This window comes from Mus musculus, chromosome 4 (assembly GCF_000001635.26).
Source record: "Mus musculus strain C57BL/6J chromosome 4, GRCm38.p6 C57BL/6J".
Taxonomy (NCBI): domain Eukaryota; kingdom Metazoa; phylum Chordata; class Mammalia; order Rodentia; family Muridae; genus Mus; species Mus musculus.
Genome location: NC_000070.6, coordinates 81,926,090 through 81,936,744, shown reverse-complemented (window position 1 = coordinate 81,936,744; position 10,655 = coordinate 81,926,090). Strand labels below are relative to the sequence as shown.

The following is a 10,655-nucleotide window of genomic DNA, read 5'->3' as shown; positions in this document are numbered from 1 at the left end:
TATAAGCTGCCCCTAAACATACAGTTATCGAGAAACCCAAGATACGACCCCTCTTTTCTCCTACCCCAGAATTTTATCTCTTAGTCTGCAAACATTTGTGATCAAAGCTCTTTATAACATATTGAACATTGGGGCTGAAGAAAGAGTACTGAGAATACACACTAAGGAGAATACACACACTCTGTGTCTGTACCCTGAATTCTGGTGCTAGAAGCGGCAAAGATGACAAAGAATAAAATCTGAGCATAATCTTCAAAAATTCAATAGCTATAAGTTATGACAAAACAGTGCTTCCTTTTGGTATAGCAATGGTGGAAAATACTCATTTTATTCAAACAATATATATTATATATGTTATATATAGCATAAATGTATATAATTTACCCCCCCCCCCATTAGTTTGAAATTGAAGGAATGAAATTCAGAAACAATGTTAAAACAAAAGGAAAGAGTACGAAACTTGTGGGTTGAATCTCTAAAGGCAAGAGGTACTCAATCTAAGTCATTCAGAAACGCTATTTTCAGATAGCTTGATATATCAGAGGGTGGGTGAAGATAAAGTCCTAGGCTATTTCAGAAGATGCTCATGTAGGTTATCATGTGACAAGTGACTTTATTCATTGCTCAGAAAATACAGGACAAAAACGGCTCAAGGAAGGAGGGGTTTACTTTGAGTGGCATTTGAATGGTGATTCATCATGGCGACAGGAGATGGAGGTAGCTGGTCTCATTGCTTCTGTAGTCAGAAGGAGAAGCAGACGAATGCTGGGGTTACGCTTTTATTCTTTTATTATTCAGGATGGGATGATACAATGGTGTCCTTCAAATATCAGGTGAGTCTTCCCATCAGGGTAAGCTAATCTGTAAGCTCTCTCCCAGACACACCTTCTGATTTGTCTCCTAGATGACTCTAGATCTTGTTACTTAGGCAATTTCTAGATCCTGTTAGGGAGACAAGCAGCATTAGGCACCACGGAAGTCATAAAGTGAAGTTCTGTTTTTCTGTGTGTGAATATAGGCAGTAGAACTTAGTTTTGCTACGAAGATGGTGGAAATAATGCATACACTTGCATTTCATAGTTAGCTTTCCTTTCTAACTTGACACAATATAAGATCACCTGGGAAGAGAGTTTCAATGAGGGATTGTTTACATTGGATTAGCCTGTGGACTTGTTTGTGGGAGACTGTTTTAAAGTAATTGAAAAAGTCTAAGTCCACTGTGGGTTGTATCATTCCCTAGGCAAGAGTCCTGAGCTGTGTGGATAGAGCTGAGTATTAGCAAGCAAGCAAGCAAGCAAGCAAGCAAGCAAGCAAGCAAGCAAGCAAGCAAGCAAGCAAGCAAGCTAGCTAGCTAGCCTGATTGCATTCATTTCTCTCTGCTCTTGACTGTGACTGTGATATGACTAGCTGTTTGAAATTCCTGCCTTTACTTCTTCACAATCATGGACCAGAATCTGGAATGTAAGCAACAATAAACCCTAAGTTGCTTTTTGTCAGGTTCTTTTATCTCAGCAACGGAAATGCATGTGGGATGCTGTTCTTAACACAATACTGTCTCATGACAAATGTCTAATACTCACAGAATGTTAAATGTTCTTATTGGTTTCTACTTGATTGCTACTAAAGTCTCAAGCTAAGGAAATAACATCTGTCTGTATTCCTTAGGCTTCAACTGAAAATCTTTTTCTAGTGGAGGTTATTTCAAAAGCATTACTGCCATGGGTGGCTTAAATGTCCAGTCTAGATTCTTCCCTCATTCTTTCATTCTGTCATTCCCTTGAGAGTGAGAGAACTTTGGCCAGTATCCTCAACACCAATTGCAGTGTCTGAAATATAAGGTCTAGAGTTTAATACCTACAGGAAGAATGAACTCAAATCCAGAAGCTGATGTGTGAGACCTTATTAGGAATATGTTATATTTTTGAGTACTATTGAAACATGCTAGTGACTATGGCTAATGTCCTCACTGACTTGGATTCTCTTAATGAAGAAAATAACGTGTATCCCTTATTAACTTAAAAGCCTAGGCATTCTCTCCCCCATATTAGAGCCTTATAAAATGAGAAGTTTTATCCATTTTGTTACTAAACAAATAAATGATAGTCTGGAAAGAAAAAGGAGTACAATAACCTAGAATACCTCAGACAGGATGTTTCCCAGGCTGTTCAAGGGACATTTGGAAGCCCTACAGTAAACAAAGTAAGTAATGAAAATCTTCTGACAGTAATTCTGAATGCTGTTAAAGCCTTACCTTGCTGAAATATGGGGCAGTTTTGGTGGCTTCTTCTTTGTAGACTCTTTGGCAGCTTGTAGCATTCGATTTCCGGTCTTTAGTGGGGCTGACAGTGCCTGTTGAGGCTGCATGCAGGTGGGAGAGGAGCAAGCTTGTATTCTGAACTGAGCAAGGGCAGCAAAATGAGCTAGGGCTTTGTATCTGCTCCTAACAGTGCAACAGTTCTGCAAATGAAGAGCCTAACGTTGCACTAAACCCATGCCAAAAATCTTGTCCTACACTAAAACAAATGTTGAATCTGCAAAGAGCCTCTGCAGAAGAAAACCAATATGCCATTGTTGGAATACATGTCTTTGGATAAAACTGGTGATCAAGAATTCCTTGGGCACTTCCTGTGACTGAGCCTTATCTAACAGCAAACTGGATATGCAGTTTCTCTCGATTAGAGATGGAATTTTTAAAAATCTTGTTGTCCTCCCTGAAACCTCCTGTAGTGAGGGAGAACAAAGTCTGCTGTCACAGGCATTTTCTTTACTGGACATGGTTATTGAGTGACAGTAGCTTCTCTAGCTGTGAAAATCAGTTCTGGGAAGTTAACAATTTTTCCAGTAAGCAAAACAAATATTTTACCAATATTTATACAGGTTATATTTCACCCATAATGTATGTTCTATAGATTATACTTTACCCATGGATTATGGGTAGGTTATATTCCACCTGTAGATTATGGTCTGGAGATTGGTTTCCCTCTGGATTATCTGGTCTGGATACATGCTTGCTTTACCACTCTAAAGAAGGTGGGTTCAGCTCCTGTTTCACTGTTACTATGACTTCTCATCTTTTCTTCTTCTTTTTTTTTTCCCCTATGGGATATTTTTTTAATTAGGTATTTTCCTCATTTACATTTTCAATGCTATCCCAAAGGTCCCCCATACCCACCCCCCCCCAATCCCCTACCCACCCACTCCCCCTTTTTGGCCCTGGCGTTCCCCTGTACTGGGGCACATAAAGTTTGCAAGTCCAATGGGCCTCTCTTTCCAGTGATGGCTGACTAGGCCATCTTTTGATACATATGCAGCCAAAGACAAGAGCTCCCGGGTACTGTTTAGTTCATATTGTTGTTCCATCTATAGGGTTGCAGTTCCCTTTAGCTCCTTGGGTAATTTCTCTAGCTCCTCCATTGGGGACCGTGTGACCCATCCAATAGCTGACTGTGATCATCCACTTCTGTGTTTGCTAGGCCCCGGCATAGTCTCACAAGAGAGAGCTATATCTGGGTCCTTCATTGATGTGAAGATACCATGCCCGCCTTAAAGCGTGGTGCTCTTCCTTGAAGGGCTTGTTAACAATGGTCAAGTGTTGTTTGGTTTTATGGTGAAGGTTTTTGAGACTCCTTGTTCTAGGATACAACAATGAACAATGAATCAGTCTTCATGTTTTCAGGTCAGGTCTCCCTGTATTTCCCATTCCCAGGTGAGAAGATACTTACAAGACCCTGGCAACTTTGACACTAACTTTTGTTTTCAATAGTGGGTAGCACTTCCATACATCTCTATTTTCTTCTCCTTTAACTTCCTGTTTACATTCAAGGTCCTCTTGCTATATTGTTGGTCATTTCCCATAAGTGGAAAGCTTATTGTTTCGCTTCCTACAAAAGAATTTCTCCATCATAGATTATTTTAGAGCCCAAGTATATAATAGAAGCTTATATTGCAAGTCCACTGATTTGCTTCTATTTATTATCCTGGAAAATTTCACTTGATGAATTAGGATGCAGATAATACGTCTGTGAAGATACATCTGGAAAGCAAATTCCTCCTAAGAACATTTTATCCCATTCCAGTGGGGAGCTGGAGAGAGTCACAGAGAGAAAGAACAACAGGTGTTGGGTGGTGAAGAGATGGGGAAAGAAAGTCAAGCTTAATTTAAGTGAGGAGGTCCCCGTAGGCCGTGAGAACCAGGGACAGGAAGAGCACGCAGATGTGTGCTGGGATGTCACTGTCAGTACACTTGTAGGTAATGCTTGCCTGACACATTTTATATCATTGCATTTTGAACATTTTAAGGTTTTATTGTTTGGTTGGTTTTGGGGTTTGTTTGTTTTGTTTTGTTTTTGTTTTTTGGCTTTGGAGTGAAGAAGAAATAAAAGTTTGTTTTCTTCTAAAGGAATTCAATATGCTTGAAGCTATTGGCTAAACAATGCATACTCCTAAAATGGAATGTCTCTTTCATCAGGTACTAAGGCCAGATCATCTTTCTGACTATGTGTATATTTCTGGGCCAAAACCATGCTCTTTTGGCCACATTATCTTCATTCCTTTGCACATTAAAATGACAAGAGTTGAGTGTTTAATGCTCCCAGTATTGTAGAGCTCCTGGGAAATAGTGCAAATAAAGTGCTTTCTCTTCTGAATTTTACATGTTAAAGAGTGTTAGTGTCTAGTATGGAGAAGCCATCTCTCCACTATTTTTACCATAAACTTCTGAACAAATACTGTGCACTTACTTCACAAATAAATTCTTAAGTGGTTTTGTATAATTCTTATTAATAATATAGTTAAACTTTTTATTAGGATTCATTACAATTCCAGATCAATAAGGCAGAAAAAACTCTATTATAATGTGTATTTCTGGATTTGGGGGATGGCATGCCCTTCAGAAACCTTTGATGCTATTATACTTTAGACTTTCGATTCCCTAGGTAAGAGGTCCTATCACTCTTGCTTTCCTCTGCTTCCTGCCATTGCTAGCACTGCTTAGCTTACTTGCTATTAGACTACTTAGGCTGTCCATAAGCAATGCTATTTAAATTGTTCCCATTTCTCTGTCTTCTACTTTTTCCATGTTAATGATCTTTGTATTTATTTTTTTTAAATATATTTGCCATTAAACTATCATCTTTTAGAATTTCTTTACAGCTTTCTAACCTAGACTTTGGTTACTAAATTAAAAATTGAAAATGTTTCCAGAGGCATGGTGTGTCTTAGCATTAATCACTGTAGTAACGACATGCCTTTTCATCTAACGTCAGTTTAGTAAGTTAGGTTTTTATGTTTTCTAATATTGAACTATCCCTGAATTCCTGCAATATGTCATGCTTAATCTTGGAATTTTTTTTTAATTGACACTTGTTTTTAATTTGCTGGGTTTTATGTACAACCTAGGCACTGTACTGCATGCATATTCATTAGTGAGATTTTACAGTTTTGTCCTATTCTGTAGTCTTTGCAACTAGGAAATAGGTTATGGTAGCCTTGCAAATTGCATTGGGAAGCTTTCCATCTTTTGCTATGGTCAGAAATGTTCTGAATAACATAAGGATTATCTGTTCACTGCAAGTTAGATACAATTCAGCTGTGAAACCATCTGGGCCTGGCACATATTTTAGAGACGAGATAATCTTTGAAGAATGTTTGTGGAACAGTGGGAAGAAGACATCTTTGTAGTTAGAAAAATTATATTTGAATCTCTGCCCAACCCACTGATCACTGTGTGATGGGTGAGTGACTTGCTTTTCTCAAGGCAAGATGGTGATCTCTGTGTCTTCCTTTCTCAGAGAGAAGAGTATTTCTCAGGGACATTTATAAGATGTAAACACTTAAGGAAGGAGCTGGGAAGTATGGGACACAAACCAGGCACTCAGCAAACAGCTATTTGCCTTTCCTCTACCATCACCATCTTTGCCATTCCTCTGTGGGTGCGTTTACTCCCACAGTCCACCTCAGCAATGATCACACTATCTCACTGCCATAGTTTGAATGAGAAATGTTCCTCATAGGCTCAGGCATTTGAAGACTTAGTTCCCAGTTAGAGGGAATGTTCTGAGAGGTTTAGGTGATGCACTTGCTGATGGAGGTACATCACTGGGGTGAGCTCTGAGATAGTAGAACCTCACACTACTTGTAGTTCTCTCTGTGTCTCATGATTGTGTTTGCAGACTAGAGCTCTCAGCGTACTGTTCCGGCTGTCATCCTGCTGCTTACTTTGTTGAGTGCCTACCATGGTGGACTCTCATGCTTCAGGAACCATAAAGCGAAAGAAACGACTTCTTAAATAAGTAGCTTTGGTCATGCCATTTCATCACAGAAATAAAGAATATACCCGTTAACATTAAAGATAAAGACCCTCGCTCTGTAGTTCAACTGTGAACACCTTTGGTATGAGAAGTGCAGAGTGATGGCTCTGGGGATCCTACTCAAGTGATATCGTTCTTTCTGAATTTGATCAAAGCTCAGAAAAGTCTGATGAATGGGCAGTCTCCATGCTCTCAGTTTTCAATTTACTCCTCACCCCCGGGTTTCCAATGAAGCATTATCTAATGCAAATGTGGGTCTGGGGATTTCTGCACTTTAAATGTGGATTTTTCTGAGAGGCAGCCCTTTGGATCAGGCACGGGGCAGGGTTGTTGGATTGAGGGTGTTCAATTAGAGCTTCCCCTCCTTTTTTCCCCCAGAGGTAGGCAATTGCTTCATTCATTCATTCAGATCTAACATTTAATATTGAGATATTTTTATAGAGCAGGTTCTTTTAAGAAGTCCCTGATTGGTTACATAAGCAGTTTCTGAATGAATTCAAAGGAAAAGGAGACAGATATTTGTGAGACTTCAATTAAGAAGAAAAATATATCCAGACTGTATGAAGATAGATGCCTTTAAAAAATTAAGTCTAGGTATAATAGATTGTATTTGAAAAAAATTGAAAAAGAATTATGATTATATACATAAATGCAAGCATTATTATTTATCTATAAATAATAATGTAAATCAATAATGTTGCATTCAGGAAGTAGTACTGAGAAGTCCTTGGAAAAGAGATGAGATTCCATATTCTATCATTCTGATTGAGTTTTAACGTGAACTCTATTTTTTAATTTAAATTAATTTAATTTAATTTAATTAAATCTATACATGAAATCTATACATGAAATATATTATATAAAATATTATATAAAAATTTCATGTATAGAAATCTATACATGAGTAATATATTTACATCATTTCCATCCTTCTCGCTTCCCCCTCTCACCCCTCCTGTGTCTAATTAAAATTCATGTATTATGAAGTTTAAAAGATTAGTTTATCTTAGTATATTATGTGGCAGTAGTAATGCCAATCTCTTCTCCATCGATTATTTATTTATTTACTCCTTTGTTCATTTGTTCATTCATTTGGACTGCGGTATCATAGTTTGGCCTTGCTATATATGTCTTTGAACTTTCTTATCCCATTACACGGGTACCAAGTCCATCTAGCTCTATTTGTCCTTCACTGGATGTCAATCTTCTAGAAGTAAAATTTACTACAAGTTTGGTCCAGGAAACACTCTGACACTTAGGCTTTGCTTGGGGTGTTATTTGAAAAGGAAACTTGCCATCATCAAATCCAGTTTCAGGAGCCCACACAGAATGTGTGGCATGGCTCCAACAGTTCTTTTCTGGTTCCTTTGAGATTTGTTTATTACTTTGAAAATCGGAATTTCCACAAAACAACGTAACACTTGCCTGCTTCGCCGTAGCTCAGTAGAGTAGCTGAGCAAAGAGACTTAACTTAATTTGAACGTTGGCTTTGCCATATGTATTAGCAATGATAAAAGCAACGGCACAGAGCAAAACAACCGTGACTGACTGAGTCCACAGCCCAGGAAACTCAACTTCTTTGTACTTCTTATGCAAGAAGGAAAGACTCAAAAGAGCATTGTCGGGCTTTCCTGAGATGACTCAGACCTTTCAGATGCTTGTGTGAGGAGTTAGGGGTGAACTGCTTATCCCTGGGGGTGGGGAGGGATTAGGAGTGGGTTATAAACACTGCTTTGCTGACAGCTAAAGCAAATTGTCCTTCAGTCCCAGCACTGAAGACTGCTATGCCGGCAGGCTTTGAATTTCAGTATGTTTACAAGAGTCCTCAGGCTGTCCCCTTTTAGCCTCATGGGTCAGAATTACTAGCCATTATTTTATTATTGGCCATCTAGTAATAATTTGCATATACCCACAAGACACTCCTCAGTTTTCAGGCAGTATTTTATCTTACCATAAAGGTTTGTCTCTCACCCTCTCGTCACATAGTGACTTACATTTTATGGGTAAGGGTGTAAGCCCAGTCACACTGAAGTAAACAAAGTCACTTACACCTGTGGTGCCCATCCGTGCTGCTTTGCGCATAGGTACTGTTCGCCCGCAGCTCTCCTGACACTTGGTAGGTTGACCTTATCAGACCTTGTCATATCAGGAAGGGACCACTTGACTAACCTTGACCATTGAACTTTAGAGTAATTTCTGTGATCGTGAGCTGGGCATTTGCTGTGCTTCAAGAATCATGCAGAGGTCTCAGACACTTTGGTCCAGCATCCAGCCACACTTTAAGAGAACCATGCAGCATTTTACTGGAAGCTGCTGAAATTGGAGGGAAGGAGACTGTCAACCTCAGCATACTTTAGCCCCATCCTTGCAAAAGAGTTTAATGTTACACAGAGAAACCCTGTCTCCAAAAACAAAAACAATACAAAAACAACAACAAAAAAGAGTTTAACGCATGTTGCTTATAAATGCTGTTAGTTCCTTACAAACAGCTATTGTGGATTTTCATGTTCTTCCTACTTTAAAAATATTTAGGCATTTAAAATGTATCTGCTTGAAGTTAAAAGTTGGCACCTGGAGGGCGGCCTCTTCCATGCTGTTGTTGTATTTTAACTGTGACCACCTATGAAACCCATGAGTCTGGGAACTGCTACATTCAATCCAACTTTGTCACCCACTTAAAGGTATAGCCTGGCCATAGTTTTCTAAAGTATACTGTGCACCATCTGTTAGATTCAACTTCTTTGGTAGTCACAGACACAATTTGTGAGTAGTAGTGGCATGTAACCTCATCCCACCATAGTTATACCAGGACTCAGCCCTTTGACACCCTCTTCCTGGCCTTTACCTCTCACCACCTGCAAGAGCTCCTTTGATGGCCTTTGCCAGACATGCTGCTGAACCAAATGGCAAATACCAGGCAACAGCAGCTGCCCAGAGACAGCAGGATTTTACCACCTCAGAGTCGTAGCCCCTCAGTTTCACTTCCAGAAGGTCAGGACTGGTGAAGCACCAGCCTGTGAGTGCTTTCTCACAGGTTCTTGAGTTGCCTGGAGCAGGGATATCTTGTCTGCCTTACTTACCCATTAACTCCAGACCTTAGAAGAACATAAGGCTCATAGGAGCAAGCAGAGTGAGTCGAACAAGCTGGCCAAGAACTCATGGAACAGAAGTATTTCATAGGTTAACCATGCATTGCTTAATTCAGAGTGCAAAGCCTCCTGATAGCTTTCCCTTTTTGAATAACAGCAAGTTTAGGCTTTCAAGGCCTCCTGCCCTATAAGGAAACGTACAATTATTACAGTTCTACATGAATGGCTTAATTTCCCAGTGAAAGGACAAGCTTTTCTTTCATCTCATTCATCCAGTTAGACAAGATCGTCCCCACTGCTGTCCTAAGGATATTTCAAAACCACAGGTATGCATGTGGTTTTCAGAGCCTGAAAGCATAAAGCCACATGCACTTTTTAAAAAAAGTATGACTATTTTCATTTCTATTGTTAAAAGTAGAAACTATTCATGTGTTTCCCCTCGGGACAGTCGTGCATGACAGAGGTATGTACACTGCACATTCTTTCCTTGTCTCTTATGCTGGCACCTATGCTACTTGGGCTCACACACAGTTCTTTGTTCACACAGCAAAAGGCTCACTCTGTCTGAAGGCACAAAGCATTGGCATTTGCAGGCTATGGCTTATGTTTACACACGCACGTCTTAATGTGGGTTCTCTGGGACTCTCAGGTCATGCATGCTCAGCGGATCTATGACCTGTGACCTCTCTGTAGCTAATATTTGTTTTGTAGATATTCATACATTATGTCTTTATATATATAAACCCTATGCTAGAATCAAAAGCCGATGATTGTACTTGAGACGTAGAACTTGAAATGAGTCTTGCCTTTCTCTTCCTTTTCAGTGTGCTTTGACTCTTGTTAGCTCATTCCAAATACTGCTGACTCCGGTGCATCTCAGTCCTAAGGGAAGAAGTGGAAATGCAGTGGATGGATAGCGGAGTAGACCACACTCTGCTCTCCTCTCTCTCAGAGCCCTTTTCAAGATAAGAAGTGCATAGTTTTATAATGGAGAAGAGTGGTTGATTCATCCTAAAGCTATTCAAGGTACATAACAGTCCTTTATATAGAAGTCTGCTGAGTTCAAATGCACCTCTCCCTGGGCAGCATATTAAATAACAGTGTCTAGCTTAGCAATGCCAGGCTCTTTTTTTTCTTCTTCTTCAAAATGAAGTGTATTCCCATGTGTAAAGCATAAAGTCTGTGTGTCTGCTGTACGAAGGAACGTGTGTACTCACAGCTGTAGTCACACACCCTTTGCAGAAAGCACTGTTAATGA

General features: G+C 39.6%; 1 long non-coding RNA gene across 1 annotated transcript; it reads right to left on the bottom strand.

Annotated features, from left to right (window-relative positions):
• Positions 1 to 596: 596 nt before the first annotated feature.
• Positions 597 to 2,583, bottom strand: Gm46886. Its single transcript, XR_001784536.1, has 2 exons — positions 2,252 to 2,583; positions 597 to 942 (listed from the first exon to the last, which is right to left on the bottom strand). It is a non-coding gene; the product is annotated as a predicted gene, 46886 (long non-coding RNA).
• Between the last annotated feature and the right edge of the window lie 8,072 nt (positions 2,584 to 10,655).